Below are 23826 nucleotides of genomic sequence, written 5' to 3' on the forward strand. Positions count from 1 at the left end.
TGACAATTCTCAAGCAAATATGTAATCAAATTGCAACAACTGGGGCTTAAGATGTACCACCTCTGAATACCTGAGATTGGCAAATGAAACCAACCAAATATTTCATGGACTTTACTAAAAATTCAAAGTTCAAAAGCCTTTGTTAGGCAAATGATGAATAAATTTTAATTAAAAAACAGGAGCATTGTTTTGCCTTCATATTGCACTTTTCCAAAATCCCAAAGGATCAGAAACACGATAGTACACCTATGTACAATATTAATTTGTTTATAAGGACATCTGTTCCTCCTGTTTTGCTTATTTGCATCTTAAGTTTGTGTATTTACAAAATTTGACTACTCAACTAGCAGATGCAATTTTTAATATCCTGCTTCAATATTTTTAACCCATTGGGTTTCTACTTTATTCCAAACACACACACACACACACACACACACACACACACACACACACATGCATATAAATACACACATGTACACATGCACATATACATCTTTACATATGTTGGTAGGGTATCTTCCTTAAAATAAAACCGTATTTGTCCATATTACTTAGATAGATACCTCATTTGTTCCATATTTATCTCTACCTTTCCTTTGGAGATGGCCCTTCTTTACCAAGATCTATAGAAGGCCTTAATAGGCTAGTTGTAATAGTATGTGGACAGCAGGACTGTTAATTCAATGAATATTGTTTGCGAGAATTCATTAAATTTGTTTTTAAGCAGCATTTCACTTTTGTAAATGGTTGCACCCAGAAAAAGCTCTAATTAGAGGAATTAATTAGGACTTGGAAAGGTGAACAGAAATTTGTGGGTATTTCCACAGAAGAAAAATACCTCCCAGGGAGCTTGCACACCAGGTAAAAAGAGAGTGGAGAGCTTTGAGTTTTAAAGGCACAAGAGAGTGGATGTCTTGTTCAGATTAGCATAAGACATTTTGCAGGTCCTAGCGCACCTGGTTCTTTCTTTGGTGGAATTCATCTTTTAAAACATCTGGTTGCCAACATTCGAAACCCCCATTTAACCCAAATATAAAGTTAAGCCCGGTTAAATAAGAATAATCTCACTATGTTAACCATTCCATGGTCAGAGTGGCGCTTCTTCCCCTGTCAGTTACCTTTATAATATCCCTGCCACCAGAAACCCAAAGGAAGCAGCTGTTCTGAATATGTATAAACAAAAGAAGCGGTTACTATAGCAACCATAGAACTCCGGGGAAGCTCTCTCTTTAACCAATCCCTCCTCTTCACCCCTCCTGGTTTTCCTTTTTTGCACCAGTGCAGACTGCCCTTGGGCAGAAATGGTGATTGATGATTGGACCATGTGTGGGCGGGGCGTGAGGGGCAGGCAGAGGGAATGGTTTAGCTTGCTTTTTACACTTTGCAAGAAGAGCTGGAGGACTTGCTCCTGGCCAATGAAGCTTATGAAGAGGCTGCAGAAATGGACACTTCCGAAGTACTTGTTTGCTCTTTCTTCTTTAAAGAATACTACTGGCCTTTCCCATTCTCTACTTGAGAAAGTAATAATGTCTCTTTCATCTCTTCAGTTTTCCCCCCACCACATATCCATGCCCATAAGCCAAACCTGGCATGGCTGAATGGAATCTGATTGGAACCTGATTGCACAGTTGCTATGAAATTGATAGATAAGAGAGTTTTGATTTCAGAAGTAGATGGGGGGCACTAGTTGCTCAAGATTGTTGTGTTTCTCCATAGGGTAGAAAATACAGGCATAGTTTATAAAAATTGAACCCAGCTTCAGAAAACCTGTCCCAAATAATTAAGATTCTAATCATTTTATTTCAGTTTTAATGGCCTGCAAAGTTTTGTTTTGATTAATCTATCAACATTCATATTCATATACTTTTATATCTCCTGGTAGTCAACCTTCAATTTGTGAATTGCCTGTTCTTTCAAATTAGTTCTGTTAAGATTCCTCTTCCAGTACCTTGAATTCAGTCCTATTTAGGTTTCTTTCTCTTCCTCCTTCTTACCCTCTGAGGAGTAAGTTTGTTGGTGAATGTTGGCATTAGTAGCAGACTAGTCTACTTTCTGCTCGCCTGTATTATCTTTCCTCCTTTCATATCCTTTTCCTAGTCACATCGACCAAAATAAAATCCCTGTAAATATTCATGTTAGCATCATGACATTTTAATATTTTTTCAACTTCCTTTTATGGCTCTATTTGATGTTTATATGGTTATATATGTCTAACAATTTAAAAATATAGCAGCTTTAAAAAATTATGTTAGCTAACCAAAATATGTTGGCTAGGCTCGCCTTGCCTATTTAACATAAATTTATTTTGGCTGGAGTAAACTTATACATGATGCTTCATAACATACTAAAATATCATGAATTTTAGAAAATAAATTTAAATTTGAAACTGTATCTGCTTAGAGATTTTTTACATTTACTTTGGGTAAATGCCTTTAGTTTTGGAAAAATGATTTATAAATAGATTTTTTTTCTAGGTATCTAATATCCAAGTCAATGGCTTATCCCCGTCAATTCTGTTCTAGCCATTGTTCTTGTGGTAATTTGTAGAGTGGTGATTATTTATGCCTGCATGTAATTTAAGTGGATCAATCAGTCTGTTTCATGCATTTTTGAAAGCATTTAGGTATCATTTTCAATTTTAATCGGTTTCTAATGATACCTTAGAATTATCTTGCTGGCTTATACTAGTTTTTATCAACTTTATCAATATTTAGATAATTGCAGAAGAAAATACAATGTGTTGTCTAGTTATAAGATGCTATTAAGGACAATATGTGAAGAAAGATATTCCCTTATAAAGGATTTCCTTATTAGTACTTATGTAAAATATTGCTACCTTGTGCCTTGAATTTTTATAGTCATACCAGTCATAAAATGAAAGCATCACTGGTTATTGTAGATGTTGATATTTTTCTTTTATAATATGCAATTTTCCAAGACAGCATACTGCCTGTAGATTTCCCAGTTCCTGCCTTACACTTCTCTGGCTTGAGATTCACATGAAACCTTAAGGAAATTTTTAGTCATAGTAATACATTATTGAAAAATATCTACCCACTTCTGATGTGGAAAATATAAACAAAGGAAAAGGCAAGTGTTTAGAAAGAAAAATACTAGAAAGAAGTTTACAAACACCGCCTACTGTTATAAAATCTTTCCTTCAGGTAGAGAACTGCCCCCCTCCTTCCATACACACCGAAACCCTAAAGCACCTTCATTATGCTCTCCTTGATCCATTATGTACTTGCTGCATTGTTTAAAGATGCGTCCAATTAAGAACAAAAACAACAAATTTTACCCACAGAGGCTACTTTAGTAGTCATCACACAGTAGGTACTAGATAAATATGTAATGAATGAAGGAACCAATATGCACAAACAGTATAAAACACTCCTGCTGCAAATGCTTTCCTTCAAGTTAATTTTCCACCAGGTGATCAACCTAACTCCGACAAAACTTGTAGCACTCTCTATGTCCCCTGGCCATTCTTCTCTATTAACCAATCCCTAGTCCCTCCTTTCTTTCCCCTGTCCAGTTCACTCAGACATTTACTATTTGCTAAGGCATCAGGCTCTGACCACTTTATACTCTAGCAATTTGGGAATTTTTTTTCTGATCATTTTAAGTATCAGCCTAGTGATAGAAATGAGAAAGAAACATACTGTGTAACTTGCAGTGAATAATGTGCAGTTTTAAATAATGAAAATCAATAATGTTGAAGGGATGCTGAGCAGATGCTATTTGTAATGAAGGATTGTATCTACTTGGCTTATCATAAATGGGATGCACAATAGCACAGTGGTAATTGATGTTAGAGGGAATATAGATGCAAGACTTTGCCTTAAAGATGCTGACCAGTTCAGTGATTGGAAATGACTCAGAAATAGTATTTTTAGTGTTTATTGAGTTACTCAGAATAGTGCTCAGTGAACTATGGTTGCTGTCTTAAAAGAGTGTACATTCCTTTATGATAGTCAATTTGTATAATTCAAAGTTATAGCAGTTAAAAGAAATGCGTCATTTGCAGGGGATTTTGTGACATCTTTCCTGAACTACACTTTGAAGGGTGGAAAATATATTGGACAGAAGAAGAATTATAGTAACAGTGATGGATCTTATCATCTCTAGTCTATCTATCATATAATAAAATGCTTTCAAGATGTCATAATGAATCTGTTATTTTAGTGGCTGAATCTTCTTTTAGTCACATTGAATGAACTGCTGAAATAATAGTTTCTTAATTGTATAGAATATATTGACTGCTTATTCTGAATAAAACACAGGTTGAGAATCATGTCTCATGTCTCATGGGGTGCCTGGAAGTCTCAGTCAGTTAAATGTCTGACTCTTGATTTCGGCTCAGTCTTGATCTTGAAGTTTGTGAGTTCGAGCCCCTCATTGGGATCTGTGCTGATGGCATGGAGCCTGCTCGGGATTCTCTCTCCCTCTCTGTCTCTCCCCCGCCCCCAACCCCCCACACATTCACACCTGCTCCCTCTCTCTCTCAAAATAAATAAATTTAAAAAACATATTTCCCATGTTTAACTATATCTTTACAGTTTTTCTGCAAACATTCACATTAATTATATAATTTCATGTCTCATGGATTTTCTAAAGTAGAAAGGCCAGGAGTTAAGATACTTATTATATAAACAATGAGTTTGGGGCACGGAGATAGTATGACTAAAATCCAATTCTCGTGGCTCCAGCCAAATTTCTTCAGAATTTCTTAAAGGAGCCCAAACTTTAATAACATATCAAAAAACACTTGACACGTTAGAACGAGTTCTAAATGAGTGATGTGCACAATACTGCTAGGATTGAGAAGAGGCCTCCAATCTGTACCATGGTCTTTGTTGATTCTTCCTCTGCTGAGTAGACCAGAACAAATCTAAAAACTGCTCCTTTTCTTCTCACTGCTCTCACACTTCCTACTCTTACCCCTGTCCTAGGCATTTCCCCTTCTAACATGAGCTTCATTAGCTTAAGTTATTTGCTGCCCAGATGTTAAAACAAGGACTCATTCATGTATATGTTATTTCATGATCCATTTAAAAGGAATTGTAGGGGCGTCTGGTGGCTTAGCTGGTTAAGTGTTTGACCTCAGCTCAGGTCATGAAAAATAAATAGTAATAAAAGGAGATATATAGTATATAGGGAAAAAAAGAAAAAAAAACTGAGGGAAAAATAAAAGTCTTGGCCATTGAAAGTAAAATGTATAGATGAGTGAAGCCAGGCTGAGAGACAGAGGGACCGGGGGCGGGGGAGGGGGGGGGGCAGGAGATCTAAAGAATAGAGAGGATGGGGAAAGAATGGAGACTGGTTGCCCTTGTGGGGAGAGAAAGAGCAACCCTGGATCTTGGTTTCCCAAATCCTCTGTCCATCTCTGAGGGACTCACCTTTACTGTTTCCTTTCCTTGGAGTATCAGCAACCAATTCAAACTAGGTTGGGGCAGGCGTTGGGGGGGAGGCAGCTGAGACCTACTGGAAGAATGAGAGTTTCTGTCAGAATTAAAGGAATAATTAGGGGCGCCTGGGTGGCGCAGTCGGTTAAGCGTCCGACTTCAGCCAGGTCACGATCTCGCGGTCCGTGAGTTCGAGCCCCGCGTCAGGCTCTGGGCTGATGGCTCGGAGCCTGGAGCCTGTTTCCGATTCTGTGTCTCCCTCTCTCTCTGCCCCTCCCCCGTTCATGCTCTGTCTCTCTCTGTCCCAAAAATAAATAAAAAACGTTGAAAAAAAAAAAAAGGAATAATTAAACAAACAATAGAAAGGGCAGAGGCTGGACCACGCATGTACCCATAACTGAGAAACAACTGGAGCCACAGACTCAAATACACCAGATACTCTTGACTAACTCCTGTGTGAGGTACATCACATTCTCACACCATTGTCAGTGGCAGGAGGGGAAGGTACTGTTAAAACTTACCAGACTGGGGTGCCTGGGTGGCTCAGTCGGTGAAGCGATGGAACCTTGACCTCCGCTTAGATCATGATCTCACAGTTCACGAGTTCGAGCCCTGCATCAGGCTCCTCACTGACAGCATGGAGCCTGCTTGGGATTCTGTCTCTCCCTCTCTCTCTGCCCGTCTCCTGCTCTCTCTGGCCCACTCCCTCAAAATAAATAAACTTAAAAAATATCTTACCAGATTAAGATCAGACTGCCTGACTTCAAATACCATACCATCCCTCACACGCACTAAGGCTTGGTTAACAACTCCCAAGTTATAGTTTGCTCACTTATGTAATGTGGTGACTAAAGATAGGATTGTAAAACATTTAAAGTGCTTAGTCCTTGCAGTGTCTGAACTCAACACATATCAGCTGTTGTTACAGTTGTTGTAACAGATATTTTGCCTTTGGGGACTCACTTCTCATAGTGCTGTTGCCTGATAGTAACAGTCTCTGTTCTGTACGTTCTAGTTTGAAAACAGCTTGAGATTGTTCCTAATTATCCTAAGTATGGTCATGTGTTTAGACTATAAGAATATGGGGACTTTGGAACTACAACTTTGAAGTCAGAAGGGGAGGGACATTTCCACAGAAAGAGACGGGAAGAATGCCGAGCAGATAAAGAAATAGATGTTCGCCACATGTAGATATCTGCAGTATCTATCTTATGCTTACAAAAAGTCTCTCTTCATTTAAGCTTGCTTGAGTGAGTCTCTAACTGAATCCCTGATATAGATATCAATGTAAACATAGGTACAAAAGTAGTTGAAGTGGGACCCCTGGGTGACTCAGTTGGTTAAGCATCTGACTCTTGGTTTCAGCTCAGGTCATGATCTCACACTTTGTGAGTTCAAGCCCCACATCAGGCTCTGTGCTGACAGTGCAGTCTCCTTGGAATTCTCTCTCTCCCTGTCTCTCTCTCTCTCTCTCTCTCTCTCTCTCTCTCTCTCTCTGACCCTCCCTTGCTCTCTCTCTGAAAATAAATAAATAAAACATTAAAAAAGGTAGTTGAAGAAAATACAGACACAGATAGATTAGATAGATATTATGTGGCCAAAGATCATTGTTTGGTCAGTTTTATAGAATAGGAAAAACAAGCTTAGGTTTGCTGTAATGTAGCAATGTGATTCTTACGTAGGAAACTTTTACAAAACACTCATAAACTTAGAAATCACGGCCAAGCAACTAGAATGGTATCTAAATTATAATTACCTGCTGCTCTACATGTAAATAATGTTTTGTTTGTAATTGGAAAATACTACTTTGTGCTGATTTAAGGAAGTTTTATTAGCATGCATATCTAGAGACATTTTAAGTGAGTTGTTCAAAATGACTGTGTTTATGCATTCAATACAGTATATATCTAAAAGGAAAATCCTTGTTCAGCAGATGCTGTAATGAAATAAATGCAGTGAAAAAAAAATTGAAGCTGAGCGTATTTGTACGCATCCCAGATACTTACCATTTCTGGTGCAATTAGGTTTGAAAGACAAGTGATTCACTACTTTTGATCACATTAAGAATACTAGTATATGACTCAAAAGATAGCATTTAGAGGACTAATGAAGGGATCTTAATAACTTAGCCTAAAATCAAAATTTATAATATTTTTCCCTTTTAATCATGACTAAATGATTATACCTTTCCATCCTAAGGATCACAGACCTCACGGGCTTGCAGAATTATTAAAAATCCATAAAAGAAATAAGCATTAGGTGAAGATTCAATAAAAAAATGTCTTGCACACATGTAATTCTAATATAAGGAGAAGTTGTTGAGATTGATAAAAATTTAAATCAACTAAATAATGGTTCAGGGCACTAATTATATCTTTAATCAGTATATGTCAGAATAAAGTATTATGTGCAAACTTGAGACATGTTTAAACTTATGTAAAGTTGTTCTTATACTGAAAAAGATCAGAGGCCCCTACTTTAAATTTTTTTTTTTAACGTTTTATTTATTTTTGAGACAGGGAGAGACAGAGCATGAACAGGGGAGGGTCAGAGAGAGGGAGACACAGAATCTGAAACAGGCTCCAGGCTCTGAGCTGTCAGCACAGAGGCCGACGCGGGGCTCGAACTCACGGACCGCGAGATCATGACCTGAGCCAAAGTCGGATGCTTAACCGACTGAGCCACCCAGGCGCCCCGGAAGCCCCTACTTTAGATTCTCATTGAAATACATCATATTTCTCAACTATGTCAGGGAATTGTTATATAAAGTTTCTATCATCATAAGGTGTATTTACAGCCTTAAGAAATTATCTGCTGCATGCTACACAATTAGTTAACATCGTGAATGTATTACGACACTTTCCCCATAAGCTACGGGCATACCTCATTTTATCGTACTTTGCTTTATTGCACTTTGCAGATGTTGCATTTTTTACAAATTGGAAGGTTTGTGGCAATCCCATAGAGCAGTCTATCAGTACCATTTCTCCAATAGCATTAGCTCATTTTGTCGTTGTCTCACATTTTGATAATTCTCACAATATTAAATTTTTTTTATTACGATTATATTTGTTATGGTGACCTATGGTCAGGGAGCCTTGAGGTTACTATTATAATTGTTTTGACACCATGAAATGTACTCGTATAGGATGGCAAACTTAATTGATGCATGTTGTGCTTATTCTGGCTGTTTCATTAACTGGCCATCCCCCCCCCCCTCTCTTTCCTTGGGCCTCCCTATTTCCTGGGACAAAACAATACAGCAACTAGGCCAGTTAGTAACCCTGGCCTGTAAGGGTTCAAGTGAAAGGAAAAGTTGCACATTTCTCACTTGAAATCAAATTCTAGAAATGATTAAGCTGAGTGAGGAAGGCATGTTGAAAACCAGACTTCCTGAGTCTGTTTAAAGTGTTAACCAAGTTGTGAATGCAAAGGAAAAGGTCTTAAAGGAAATCAAAAGGGCTGCTCCAGCAAACAAATGAGAAGAAAGCAAAATAACCTTATTGCTGATCTGGAGGAAGTTTTAGTGTTCTGGATAGAGGATCAAACAAGCTACCACATTCTCTTAGGCCAAAGCCTAAGTCAGAGTAAGGCTCTAACTCACTTTGATTCTATGAAAGCTGAGAGAGGAGAGGAAGGTGCAGAAGGAAGTTTGAAGCGAGCAGAGGTTGTTTCATGAGGTTTAAGGAAAGAAGCCATCATAACAAAAGTGCAAGGTGAAGCAGTAGGCACTGATGTAGAAGCTGCAGCAAGTTATCCAGAAGATCTAGCTAAGAGAATTAAAGAAGGTGGCTACACTAGACAACAAATTTTCGGGGTAGAAGAAGATGCCATCTACTGGAAGAAGATCCCATCTAGGACGTTCATAGCTAGAGAGGAGAAGTCAAGACCTGACTTCAAAGCTTCAAAGGATAGGCTGATTCTCTTGTTAGGGGGTGATGAAGCACATGACTTTAAGTTGAAGCCAATGCTCATTTACCATTTTGAAAACCCTAGGATGCTTAAGAATTATACCAAATGCAGGACACCTGGGTGGCTCAGTCAGTTAAGCATCCGACTCTTGATTTCGGCTCAGATCATGATGTTGTAAGATTGAGCCCCATGACAGACTCCGTGCTCAGCATGGAGCCCACTTAAGATTCTTTCTCTCCCTGTCTCTCTGAACCTCCCCAATTTGCACTTGCTCTCATTCTCAAAAAAAAAAAAAAAAAAAAAAAGTTATACTAAATGAATTCTGCCTGTGCTCTAGATGGAACAATAAAGCCAGGATGATGGCACATCTGTTTATAACATGGTTTATTAAATATTTTAAGGCTACTGTTGAAAACTATTTCTCAGAAAAAAAAGATTTATTTCAAATTATTACTGTTTATTGGCAATGCACCTGGTCATTCAAGAGCTCTGATGGAGATATATGAGATTAATGTTATTTTCATGCCTACTACACAATATTCATTATGCAGTGCAGAATTCAAGGGGGGTAATTTTGACTTTCGAGTCTTATTATCTAAGAAATACATTTCATAAGGCTATAGCTGCCATAAATAACAATTCCTCTGTTGGATCTTGGCAAAGTAAATTGAAAATGTCCTGAAACGGATTCACCATTCTAGATGCCGTTAAGACCATTCATGATTCATTGCAAGATGCCAACATATCAGCATTAACAGCATTTTGGAAGACGCTGATTCCAGCCCTCACAGATGACTTTGAAAGGCTCAAGACTTCAGTGGAGGAAGTAACTGTGGATGTGGTAGACATAGCAAGATAACTACAATTAGAAGTGGGGCCGGAAGATGGGACTGTACGGCTTCAAACTCATGATAAAACTTGAATGGATGAGGAGTTGTTTCTTTCTTTTTTTTTTTTTTTAATTTTTTTTTTCAACGTTTTTTATTTATTTTTTTGGGACAGAGAGAGACAGAGCATGAACGGGGGAGGGTCAGAGAGAGAGGGAGACACAGAATCGGAAACAGGCTCCAGGCTCCGAGCCATCAGCCCAGAGCCTGACGCGGGGCTCGAACTCACGGACCGCGAGATCGTGACCTGGCTGAAGTCGGACGCTTAACCGACTGCGCCACCCAGGCGCCCCAGGAGTTGTTTCTTATTGATGAGCAAAGACAGTGGTTTCTTGAGATAGAATCGACCCCTGGTGAAGATTTTGGAAACCAAAACACATGATTTAAAATATTACAAAACTTAGTTGCTAAAGCAGTGGCGATGTTTGAGAAAATTGACTCCAATTTGAAAGTCCCACTATGGGTAAAATGGGTAAAAAAAAAATCAAACGCCATCACATGCCACCAGAGAAATTGTTTCTGAAAGGAAGAATCAACGTGGCAGACGTCATTGTTGTCTTATTTTAAGAAATTGGCCCAGTCACCCAACCTTCGGTAACTACCATGCTCATCAGTAGGCAGACATTAACGTCAATCCAACACCAGCAAAAAAGATTATGACTTCCTGGAAGCTCAGATGATGGTTAGCATTTTTTTAGTGATAAAGGATTTTTAAATTAAGCTGTGTACTTTAGTTTTTTAGGCATAATGCTATTATTGCACACTCAGACTTAGAGGGTAGTATAAATACAACTTTTATATATACAATAGGAAACCAAAAACAAAACAAAACTATGTGACTTGCTTTATTGCAATACTGTATTTGCTTTTTTGCAGTGTTCTGGAACCAAATATACAGTATCTCCAAGGTATGCCTGTACATTACTATCACATTATGCACAAAGTTATCACATACTCATTCTTCAGGGTTTTGTATCTTTTCAGTGTATTAATAGGTGAGACTCTGAAGCCTAATTTGACAATATTAGTAGCAATGTTGAGAAGGAATTTGGGAAACAAATAGCCATTATTATCTAGAAAGTAATTACTGACACACTTGTAACAAGTTTAAATTGTTTGAGCGTCTCTGGTTTTAAGAATTCTAAAAGTTTACCTTTCTCTGTTTGTTTTTCTTCCCTCTTCTCTTCTTCCTCTGCCCTTCCTCCTTCCTTCTTTCTGTGTCTTACTCCTTTTTTCTTTTCTTCCTTTCTTTCTTTCTTCCTTATATTTGGTCCTTAATCCAATTAAACCTGGTTGCAACTTCATTCCAACCCATGTCAGTGATAAGTTCAAAAACAATCATTTTAATCTTTATTATTTTTAATTTGTAGAGGTCTAGGGCTTACATCGTCCAATGGATTGAGAAGACTTGATTGATTAATTCATTGTGGTCACCACTGAAGATGTACCTTGACTTACCTTAGAGATCTACTTAAAAGATGGCATTTCTTTTATCACATTCACTCTCTCAATGCTGTGCTGGACATTTCTCCCTAGATTCCAGTAACATCCATGCAACTCCTCCTCCTCAGGGATGTGCCACTTTCTATGACCTGTGTGTGAGACGAGGTTGTAGATCACCACCATTAATAGAAAAAGCAATCCAAGTCACTTATCTGGATAGGCAACTTCCTTTTGTATTCAGGAGTCTCAATGTCTCTATTCACTTTATTATGTAGATAAATATGATTTAATAATCTCTTCAGAGATCTAAGTTTTCCCAAACAAATGACTGTTGCTCCTGGAGGTAAAAGAAGCAGAGACCCAATCATTATGTACCTATTTGCGAAAGGGTGGGAAAGTGTGTCTCTTTTCTTGAAAAGGCAAAAACTTCTCAGGTCATTCATCAAGAAACTTTTATTGGATCGATCTATTACACTATATTTAAATATTCTTTATGTCATCCTTTTCTTCCTTAAATAAATCACTGTTCTTCCTTTATATTTCTTTGATCTCAAAATGAGTTCATAATGGTATTCTTAAATTTCCTCCCATGCATAGTGTATCGTGACAGTTCAAAATTTAGTTAAAGAGCCATAGAGTTTTTATTGTTTGTTTGCTTTCAGTTATTGCAACTTCTGTAAATTGATTCACATTTTAAGTATACAGGATGAATCTATAAGAGGATTCAATAATAAAGCCTTTGGTATAGGGAATAATTCCTTCCAAATTTAATGCTTTATCAGAGCTGATGGCATGTATTTTCATGTCTATAGCATTAACACAACGACAGAAATCAAATTACTACCTAAAGCTAAAGAATTTCCTCAACATTTTAAGCCTGATGGTTGTAAAAAAAGTATTTTTTTTTCTGTTTGTTTAAACATAATATATTCTTCAATACCATTATAACCTTGCTGCTTACACTGGATACTAACCAATCTTTAATGATTGCTCAGGAGCTCAGGAGATTGTCCTCTCCAGGGATAAAAGTACAATCTTGAAGATTACTGATGAAATTATGTAGCTTTATTGCTAAAGTTTAAAGCTGACAATAATATATATATGTGATTTTCTGACTTTCCCTAATCTCAAATTTTCAATATCTCATATTTCCTAGAACAAACTCATTAAATATCCATTTGTTTATTCAACAAATATTTACTTAGCTCTTACTATGTTCCAGGCACAGTTGGTTTCATGGAAACAGAAAGGATAGATTCTTGTACTTTTTTTCCCTGGCATTAACAGACCAGGTCTGCATATATAATCTCCAGTCTTACTCACTGTATTCACTCTAGCTTTGATTCTGCCCAGGTACAGTGAGCTCATTGAGATTAAGGTCACCTCAGAAGTGCATGGTGCAGAATCGTGGATTAAATGGTGGAGTGTATGAAAACATAGCACTCAATGGCAGTGTGTCTGATAGGTGCTAAATATTGGAGAAACCATATAACTTGACAGTTGTCCCAACAAACAAGGTCTTTGGCTGCTATTTACTTGTAGTAGAAATGTGTGCTGTACTCATTACCTTGTGAGAAATTTACGGTCTGATACCATGTTCTTTCAGAACATGGTGTCGGGGTGCGGGGGGTGGTGAATACTTTCACATCATTCTTTGTAGCATGTTTTTGAGCTCTGCAGAAATAATCATCTCTGCATGGCAGTTCCTTTATTTAGGAATTTTGGTATTTTTGTGATCAAAAGCTTCCCGGAATATACATTTTGGTGGGGTCGGGGGAGATGATGGCGAAGTAAGTCTATAGTCATTTCAGGGAGAATGTATTTTGTTTTCTATTTCTTGACAGATTTAAATTCTAACAATAAAACTATCATTTCATCACTAGTACCCTCAAGACAGCACTTTTAGAAAGGAAAAATGCGTTAAATAGACTAATTGGGGAACCTGAAGGCTAGTCACTAAAATCACCTGCCTGTTCAATACTTGTTGAGAGGTTTGTCTGGAAGCCTTTCTTTCAATCGTCCCTAACGTTTAAAATCTAAACACTGATATTCCCATTTTAATTTTAGCTAGTACCAGAAGGAAATGGTAAAACAGCAGATGATTACCTCAGTAATTCATTCCATATTTTCTAACAGCTTTACAGATTCAAATAAAAAATAATAATCTAAAAATAAAAAAAAGACACTACTAAAATTAAACATAGAAAAATATTCTTAAACGAAGAGATTTTTTTTTCTTCATACTCTCCCAAATGGTGGAAAGAAAATAACAGCAAAATGTAAACAGGACCTAATTTTACCACTGCTTATGTGTTGATGACTAACTTGGACTTTTAAAGAAAGTCATAGTTTCAAGTCCTATTACTTTAAATTTTGTGATTATTTAGCTAAAGGATTAGTTGGTATTTGTTTTTGAATTTGCATTACCTAAGAGCAAATGTCACTTTAAACATACTCTCTGTATAAGTTAAATTAAATTGCTCTTGAAAACAAGTCCTTAAGTGTTTTGATTTAGTTTAGTTAATAGTTTCAAATGAAAGCAATAGAGATGAGATTTTCCTCAGATGTCAAAGAAAGGAGACTGAAGCCGGATAAGTGTCACTTCAACAACAGGCATTTGTGAGGACTCTAATATATCCCAGGACTTGTCCTAGACTCTGGGTATAGCAACAAACAAATAGGCAAGGCCATTGCTGTTGCATCGTTTATATTTGAACCTATGACTTATTAAAACTGATCTTGGTAAGTCATTTTACCTCTTATGGTTATTTTTCTAAATAAGATTAGCTTCCTCTTTTTTTTTTTTTTTTAATTAGAGAGAGAGAGAGAGAGATTGCTGGTAGAGGATAGGGACAGAGAGAGAGAGAGAGAGAGAGAGAGAGAGAGAGAGAGAGAGAGAATCTTAAACAGGCTCCATTCTTGCCTGATGCAGGGCTCAATCCCATGACTCTTGGATCATGACCTAAACCGAAATCAAGAGTTAGGTGCTCAACCAAGTGAACCACCCAAGCACCCCAAGATTAGCCTCCTCTTTAGTTCAAATACTACTGATATTTTTATATATTTTGAGAGGAAGATATATAAAATTTTATCAGTCTCTTGAAGTCTACTGAATAAAAAAGCTAATATTTCTTTTTATATTTCTTTTATAACAACTCATTTCTGATGAATAACTTATGAAAATTAAAAATAGAATTCTTTATTTTAGTCAACGTAATTAGAACATATCCCTTAAAATGTGAAACATTGAATTTACTAATGTCACTTGCTTTTCTTAACTTAGTATTTTGTTAGTAGTAAGACCTCAACTTACCTAGTCCAATAACAATAAAGCAGATGTAAATTGGATTACTACTCTGGTTGTGGTACACACAACTTCTAGCTTTCTTTAAGACTGTCATTTAAAAAATTTTTTTAATGTTTATTTATTTTTGAAAGAGAAAGAGACAGAGTACGAGCAGGTAAAGGGCAGAGAGAGAGGGAGACACAGAACCTGAAGCAGGCTCCAGGCTCTGAGCTGACAGCACAGAGCCCAATGTGGAGCTTGAACTCACTAACCTGGAGATCATGACCTGAGTCAAAGTCAGATGCTTAACTGACTGAGCCACCCAGGTTCCCCAAGATTGTCACTGAGATTTACCAAGAAGATGCTGATGATTTTAATTCCCAAATCCAAGTCAATTATAGCTCATGATTAGTATTTCATGTCATAACATAAATAATATGGTAAAAATTTTCATGAGTCAATAATGAAACGATAATGTTTGTTTGGATGTGTCCATAAGTGGTTGAAATTTCTGTCATTACATCTTAAAATGTAATGTATCTTAAGGTACATTGTAGTTCTTCCATTTGTGTTTGCTAGGAATTATTCACTGTGACCATCTTTACAGTTAAATCTACATTTACACAATATCACATGAGGATTCCATCTAAACATTTTTTAGAAAAACTGCATTAAGTTACACTGAATAAAGCAGATTGGTAAAATTTGTGGGTTTTTAATTATATAATGTGTATATATTTAAACATAAGTGAATAGGGGCACCTGGTTAGCCCAGTTGGTTAAACATCCAACTCTTGATTTCGGCTCAGATTATAATCTCACAGTTCAGTTTGTGGAATCAAGCCCCACATTGGGTTCTGTGCTGACAGTGCAGAGTCTGCTTGGGATTCTTTCTCTCTTCTTTCTTTCCCCCTCCCTCTGCTTGTGCTCTTTCTCTCTCTCTGTCTCTCATAATAAACATTAAAAAAATAAAAAAAAATAAACATAACTGAATTGGCAATATCCTCTATTCAAAAGAAAGTAGATTCTTCTGGAAAAAGTTTAATTTTTGTTACTATTATTCTAGAGAAAAAAATAACAATGGAGAATGTTAAACATAAACGGGAAGACTACTATAGTGTAAGAAACTTCTTATTTCCATTCAGACACTTATTGTGGCAGTCATCAATGTAGAGTCACAGATTTCCAGCCCAATGTAGACCTTAGAAGCCAGGCATTTCATGTGTATTGGGGGCCAAAATAAATTTCATACACAGTGACTCCTGTTCTTAACATTCTGAAGCTGCTTTTCCAAGTTTCCCAAACTGCTAAGTGCTGAATCCTATGGCTTCTTCATAGGGTCATTTTCCCCCTTTGCATTGTATTTATTTGGATTTGAAGTAATTACATTCTCGTGATTGGACTCTTCTGAATATCTCGTCCCATCTTCCTTGTTCCATCTGCACTTCCTCTATCCATCTCTTAAATCTCCTAATCTCTTAAAAGCAAATATAAAAGTAAATGTAAATTCCCCAAGGGTCTGTCCCTAGACTTAACTCTTCTGGTCTCATCATTTCAACAATTGCATTTGTTAGATAATTTATAAATTTATAAACCCAGCCTTGATCTATCACCTGTTGCTTGGATATCTCCACATGGAAAAGTTACTAATACCTCAGTCGCTCTTCATGTTGAAATCTGCACCAATCATTTTTACCATTTTATCCCAACCCTTCTTCTGGTCTATCCATTAATTTTATTTTTGCTAGAAATTTTATTTTTTCTTTTTACACTTTCTGTATCCCCCCCTTCCCCTTCTTATGTAATCCGTTACCAAACTTGCTGATTCACTCTGCAATGTCTTTCTTTTTCCTTTTTTTTTTTTTTTTCTCATTTCTATTATTTGTGTACAGCTTAAGAATTGTAACCGGGTCTGTTGCAACTACTTCCTTTTTCCTCTCCTGGTTTTCAATTTCTTCCTTCTCAAATGCATCCTTTATTATTATGACAACCACTGTATTGATTTGGGTTATACACTCAAAGAAATGAAAGACTATGTCTAAGGATATTATAAGGTGAATAATAAATATTATCACTTAATAAATATATAAATAATCAATATCATTCCCTTGTATTTGTTGAAAATGCGTTTGTATACATGATTTATATATATAGATTATGCTCAAGATTAAAAGCAAGTAATGTTTAATATCATTTTCAATCTTAATTGAAATTAATGGTTAAAATATAAATGATTAACCCATAAAACATGTAAACTATTATGTTCTAGGGGAAGAAAAATAACTGTCCCATTTACCTTCTAGGTTCTTGGCTGAGACCCTTTTGTAATAAAAAACAGATTAACAAAAGAAAAACAGACAAATTTATTAACACATACACCTTCTTTGTATGTGGGAGAAACTCAAGGAAACTGAGTAACTCCACAAAATGGTCCAAGAGATCACCTTAAGTACCACATCTAGCTAAAGATGAATGAAGATGTTGAGGATTGAGGGAGCAAATTGCGGGAGTTTTCAGGCAAAACACAGAAAATCATGGTATGGTTGTTATACACAGTTGAGTCCCTGTCTTCTCCACTGATAAGTTTCTAGAGATTTAGTCACCCTCCTCTTCATGGTACACAGAGGGAGAGATCCTTATTAATGGAGAGATTTCCCTTATAAATGTAAATTTCTTTTACAATGAGGCAACTTCTACCATTCTCTGAGGATTTCCTGTGTCTGTAGTTTCTCAAAAATAACCAGCTCACGATAATCCTTATGCCAAAAGGGAATTTTGGGGTGGCAAATTCTGCTCCCTTTCAATATGCAAATAGAACTTTTACAACTTGACTATGTATGAACTGTATGAGTTTGTTAAGCTTTTAGAGGGAAATAGAAAGTAAAAAAAGAAACTAACAGGGAGGAGAAATAATTCTTAAACCCAAAGTCATTCATCTAGGAAATCTTATTAGCAAAGAAGGGTAAGCAGCTTGTTCCAAACTAATTTAAAAATTATAAAATGGAATAGTCCCATCTTCAGTAATTCCTCTAGGATACCAACTGAGAGATTATAGAATTAGTTTTTTGTTTCAACAGAGCTGACTCCAACTAATGTAGATGATAAGAACTTGACTGAAAGAATATTAGAATTTTGCCAACTCAACCAAAGGTTGAATTCACTAAATTTAACACCACTGTTTGATAGAATGGAATACCCACATTTTCCGTTTCTTTGCCCCTCTGCTCATGATTCAGAGTCTAGGGAAGGAGCATATATTTTTTTTTTTTTAATTTATTTTGAGAGAGAGAGAGAGCATGCATGCATGTGAGTGGGGTAGCAACAGAGAGAGAGAGAGAGAGAGAGAGAGAGAGAGAGAGAGAATCCTAAGCAGGCTCTGCACTGTCAGTGCACAGCCCGATGTGGGGTTCAATCCCATGAACCCTGAGATCATGACCTGAGCCTAAATCAAGAGTCAGAGGCTTAACAGATTGAGCCACCCAGGTGCCCCAGGAAGGAGCATCTTAATGGCTTAGTTTGAGTAATAATCACTAATCTTTTCAGAAGCATCAGAGAAACTACAATGTACGTTTCAAACACAAAAAATAATTATGGCAGAAAACTGTGTTGAAGAAAATTGAAATTATAAGTCCACATTTTTCACATATAAGCTGGTCAAATTAAACAAATAGACCAAAATAATAATAATAATAACATTGGGAATATTTGAAATGACAAAAAGCATAAATATTAGAACCTCACCTACCCCCACCCCCAACAAATGTTATCTGTCTTCATAATAAGTGAAGAAAGCAAAAAGAGACAAAGATCAGGACAAAATTATAAGCATTTGTAAAATTCTGGATGGCCTTTTAAGGTTAAATGTGTTCTTGATCAGGTTCATAGAAATTCTTTAGAAATCAAATGAGAATTATGACTATCATTAATCAAGACTTCTTTATCTTACATTATACTATGTGCCTCTTTGACATTTTGATGAAGTCGATGAAGGCCATCTTAGAATAATGTCCCAAATCCAAATACCTCTATCTATCAATCATCTATCAATTATCTATCTATCTATCTATCTATCTATCTATCTATTTATCTATCATCTATCAGAAACTATAGAAATTTACATGGTTTTAAAAATATGGAATTTCATGACATGTAAATGTCTTTCTTCAACATATTTTTTTAAATGTTTATTTATTTTTGAGAGAGAAATGGAGAGCAAGCAGGGGAGGGGCAGAGGGAGAGGGAGACACAGAATCCAAAGCAGGCTTCAAGCTGTCAACACAGAGCCCAATGAGGGGCTTGAACTCAGGAACTATGAGATCATGACCTGAGCCAAAGTCAGAAGCTTAACCACTGAGCCTCCCAGGCACCGCTTTCTTCAATAACATATTAAATAAGAAGAACAAAAGTGATGAGTATAAATAATAATTTGAGATATTTACAACAATATACTTGATATGAAACTATCTTTACTTTCTATCAGTAACAAAGTCAAAGAAATTTTTAAATCTTTTTTTTTTTTTTTTTTTTTTTTTTATTTATTTTTGGGACAGAGAGAGACAGAGCATGAACGGGGGAGGGGCAGAGAGAGAGGGAGACACAGAATCGGAAACAGGCTCCAGGCTCTGAGCCATCAGCCCAGAGCCTGACGCGGGGCTCGAACTCACGGACCGCGAGATCGTGACCTGGCTGAAGTCGGACGCTTAACCGACTGCGCCACCCAGGCGCCCCTGTCAAAGAAATTTTTAATGCCATTGTGGTAGAATTTTTTTCCCACCTTTAACTTAAAGTACTCCCTGAATCACAGGTAAAAATTTCTGCTCTGGGATAATTTCAAAGTATGAGACTGAGTGAGTACAATAAATTATGTGACTTCTGCTTAGTTATTTTAACCCTGTGTTTTCAGCTGAAAAAATGACTTATTTGAAGGTCTATAAGAGAAAACCATTGGACAAAAATACAACATTAACTGATGTGTTTTTAAAGAGATACCAGGTATATACTGGAAAACAACAAAATACTTGAAACAACAAAGTGATATTTTCTTCTTAAAAATCTTTCTCCTGTGTTCTTTATGATCCTGGGTAGTTAGACTTTCGTTAGTTAATTTCTAGAGGTTTTTGGTTTAACTTTAGCATAAAAATAAAACAAAAATGTCATTTGTTTCTGCTGAACATTCATTTGGTTATGGAAATACTTTCCTTTTAATAATTTTGAGGTAAAATTTTATATAATGGATTACTTGTACAGTCAGCCTCCACCTTAGGTAAATATAACCATCAGTTACATAGAGCAATAAGTCTTACTGACATAGAAAATATGAATTACCAAAGAGAGACAGCAGAAGAAAAGCTAATATGGGATTTAATCTCTTAAAAAAAAATCAACTGAATGCATTTGCAGACCTAAACAGCTTTACTAAATGATTCATGAATCAGGAAGCATCCCATTTAGCAAGTAGAGGGGAGCTCCTAGGAGTTGTACAAAATAGAAGTTTTTATGGGAAAGAGGGTTGGGCAAAGAAGTTATTAGCAAAAGAAAAGAAAAGATTGTTCCAGGCAAGGTCACCTTCCCTTAGGGGGAAAGGCAGTAGGTTTTCTTTGGTGGATTATCTCATCTTCCCTTGAGAGGTGGATAGGGCCCATGTGACCGATTACCTCATTAGTGCTGACCAGAAGATTCCTGACTGGTTAAGACTGCATTTTGGGGGGAGGTTGAAACTGTTACTAAGGTAATTAAGCCCTGGTTTGGTGACTTGGCCTGAGTGGCTCCATTTTGGTTCTATGGTTTTCCTTTTTCTTTTTCTTTTTCAATTTTTTATTTAAATTCTAGTTAGTTAACGTACAGTGCAGTATTGGTTTCAGGAGTAGTATTCGGTGATTCATTACTTTATGGTTTTCTTTTTAACCAATATAAACAGGAAAAAGTGAAGGACTTCTCTCATTTATTTTGCTTATCTTTTATTCATCATTCTTGTCACAGAACATTAAATGATATAATACTTTGGTGGAAAGTAGCTTAGCTATTATGAAGGGTGTCATGATTTTCTATTTCCATTTGAATTCCTTCTTTGGAAAGTATGAATGCCTTCCTCTTAAAACAAAGGTTAGATACAGTGTTCCATATGTGAAGAAATCCAAGACATCCAAGAAATCAGGAGGACCAGAGTATCACAACAATGGACTATTGTTCTGTGACCATATTATACATGTAGCGAAAGAGTCTTGGGAGAAGAATCGAGTGTTCATGAAAAATATTGTTGATGGTGTTATTATTCTGTGTTCTTTTTTTTTAAACTCGGCCTAGAAATTGTATATAAGGGAACTAAGTCTTGGGAAGTTCAAAGAAAGAAAAAAAAAAGCCAGTTAAGTTTTTTTTTGATGAAGATTTAAAAACATGTATTTATCATAGTGTAAAAGATTGAGGCATAGATTTTCAATGAGATTCTTTCAGATTAGGTGTGATTTCTATTAAAATATTGGGAAGCAAAGCTTTTTTCCCTTTTTGTTTCTGTACATGAGAATTTGAGCAAAAATAAATCCAAGGTGACACATCCTTTTATACAACCCCAAACCTAAGTCAAACAAAATTTAAATGCTGATGAAAATTACATAAATCAAACCCTACAACATTAAATATATCAACCTGCCTTTTAACTTTTATAAATGAATTAATGTACATCCTGTGCCTCTAAATTATCTCTAGTACGTGTGCCATATATAAGTTCATCCATTTGATATAAACTTAACTTGGAAAATTTTATGAATTATACTAATTCTTTTGTATACACTTTATGGGTTATATTAATTTTCTGAATTCTATAACCATTATGTTCATTTCAACATGAATTTTATCTGATATTGATAACATTGTATTCTTTTTTTAAGCCTATCTAGAATTGCTAAGTCATATTTATTTTACCCCCTTAGCTAAGGCTTGTCCAGGATTTTTTGTTTGTGTTGGGGAGGGGAGGAAGAATTTTCTCTGCCCTTCAGTTTTCTCAGCCATTCTAGCTGAACTAAGAATCAAATTGACATTTGACAGATTAATAGGAGAAAATCAAATTTAATATCATAGGTAGGGGAATTTACACAGACATGGAAATTCCAAAGACTGTGAGGCAACAAGACACTTCTTTGAACTAAGCAGAAGGAAAGAGTCTGGGGATACAAAGGGGAGTAAGACCATTATCAGGAAAGTGAAAGATTTTTAGAAAACAAAGGTTGCTCTCTAATGTGGATACATTTCTTAGGTAAAGAGCAACCTCTGTTAATGACTCCTTGGTATCAGCAGGAAGTTGAGTGGGAGATAGGTAGCTTTTCCTGAATCTACCAGGTTATGATTGTTTTTACCTGAAAATAATGTACCTGTTGAAGTGGCCCATCTTGGGGCCTGCTCTTGGCCTCTACGTTTGTTTGCTCACATGATTTTGTTTTTCTTTCCTTTGTGAGATTAAAAGTTAACTTCCAAGACATTCTCTGTACTGTCTCTGTATTTCCAACCAGAATACAGCAAGGCTGTGGTTCTTTTTCCTTGTAACTCATGCTCTTGCCACCTTTTTTCTGTGACACAGCCTTGAAGCTAATGCTGCAGTGTGTGCGATTGACTGTCTGGCTTTGCAGAGACTGATTTGATGTCTTCTTTTAAAGTTTTCATCCTTATTTCCTCTGTGTTAATGGGTTGAATTCAGATTTGTCGTTTCTTTTAATTAATCTGATTAACCTTCCTAGGCTCACATAAATCCCCAGTGTAAGTTTCATGTTTGAAATCAGAGAAACCCAGGTCATCAATAGGATGAAATTAAGTTTACTCATTAAAAAAATGGACTCACTCCTATCACAGCATGTATTTCATTCTACCTTTAAACTTTACCAACTCTCAGCAAGAATGTTGTCCTCTCTTCATTCAGTCCTTATTATCAACTTTAAATTCTAATCATTTCTGGGCTGTGCATTCCTTCAGCACCCATAGAGACCCTCGATATTCTGTCAGTTTGTTCTTTGAGATATATTGCTTTTGGCATTTTCTGCCCAGTTTAGTCAGTTAAAAAGAAAACTAAAAGCCAAGGTGGAGTCACTTTGCTCCAGGATAGCAAACCAAGACTTAATTGCAGTTTCATTTCTCCAGGAGTGGAATTTTAAGCCAGTCAATCTGGAATTTTCTGATCAGCATTAGTGAGGTAATCTGTCACATGGGCCCTCTCCATCCCCCGCCCCCCCCCCAAAAAAAAAAGATGAGGTAATCTTTATGACCCAGACACCCTGCCCATCCCTCTAAGAGAAGATGACTTTGGCTGGAACAATTCTTTCTTTTTTTTGCTAATAACTTTCTTGATCCACCCACCTTCCTATAAAAACCTTCCATTTTATACAGCTCCTGGGAGCTCCCCTCTACTTGGGATGGGAGCTAGATGCAATGCTTCCTGATTCATGAATAGCTTAACAAAGCCTTTTAGATCTTCAAATTTGTTTGGTTGACTTTGTTTTTTTAACAAGTCTGTGTACTTTTTGCACAGCTATATAGTTCAAGGGTCTTGGAGATCAACTAACTTGAGGACTGTCTAGTCCCTTCAAATCTTTGTTCAAATGTCAGCTTCTTAAAAAGGCTTACTGTGTGAAATTGCTGTTTGATACTTCCCTCTCTCCTTACATTGTCATCCTCACCCACTGTCCTGATTGCCCTCATCTGCTAAATATTTTAAACATTGCTTGTCACATTTCATAACACGTATTATAAAATTTACTTAAATACTATTTTTATGTTGTTCATAGTCTGCCTTTGTTACTAGCAGGTGAGTCCCACAGGGACAGATATTTTTGTTCATTTTGATGGCTAACATATCCTAGGAACCTAGAAGAGTATCTGATATATGATATGTGTTCTGGAAATGAGTGTT

The 23826-nt window shown here is 36.4% G+C and overlaps 1 protein-coding gene and 1 long non-coding RNA gene across 12 annotated transcripts in view; one reads left to right on the plus strand and one right to left on the minus strand.

Annotated features, from left to right (window-relative positions):
- The window catches only part of LOC131503636 (uncharacterized), a 56967-nt gene extending 55788 nt beyond the window's left edge, over positions 1-1179 (minus strand). For 2 of the 3 annotated variants that reach the window (XR_009257501.1, XR_009257502.1), the window contains exon 1: positions 1119-1179. This is a non-coding gene — a long non-coding RNA (uncharacterized LOC131503636). The other variant, XR_009257503.1, reaches the window with a different exon arrangement.
- Positions 1-23826, plus strand: part of KCNH7 (potassium voltage-gated channel subfamily H member 7) — a 492691-nt gene that overhangs the window by 71608 nt on the left and 397257 nt on the right. The window lies entirely within an intron of this gene.

The sequence above is a fragment of the Neofelis nebulosa genome, chromosome 2 (genome assembly GCF_028018385.1).
Source record: "Neofelis nebulosa isolate mNeoNeb1 chromosome 2, mNeoNeb1.pri, whole genome shotgun sequence".
Taxonomy (NCBI): Eukaryota; Metazoa; Chordata; class Mammalia; order Carnivora; family Felidae; genus Neofelis; species Neofelis nebulosa.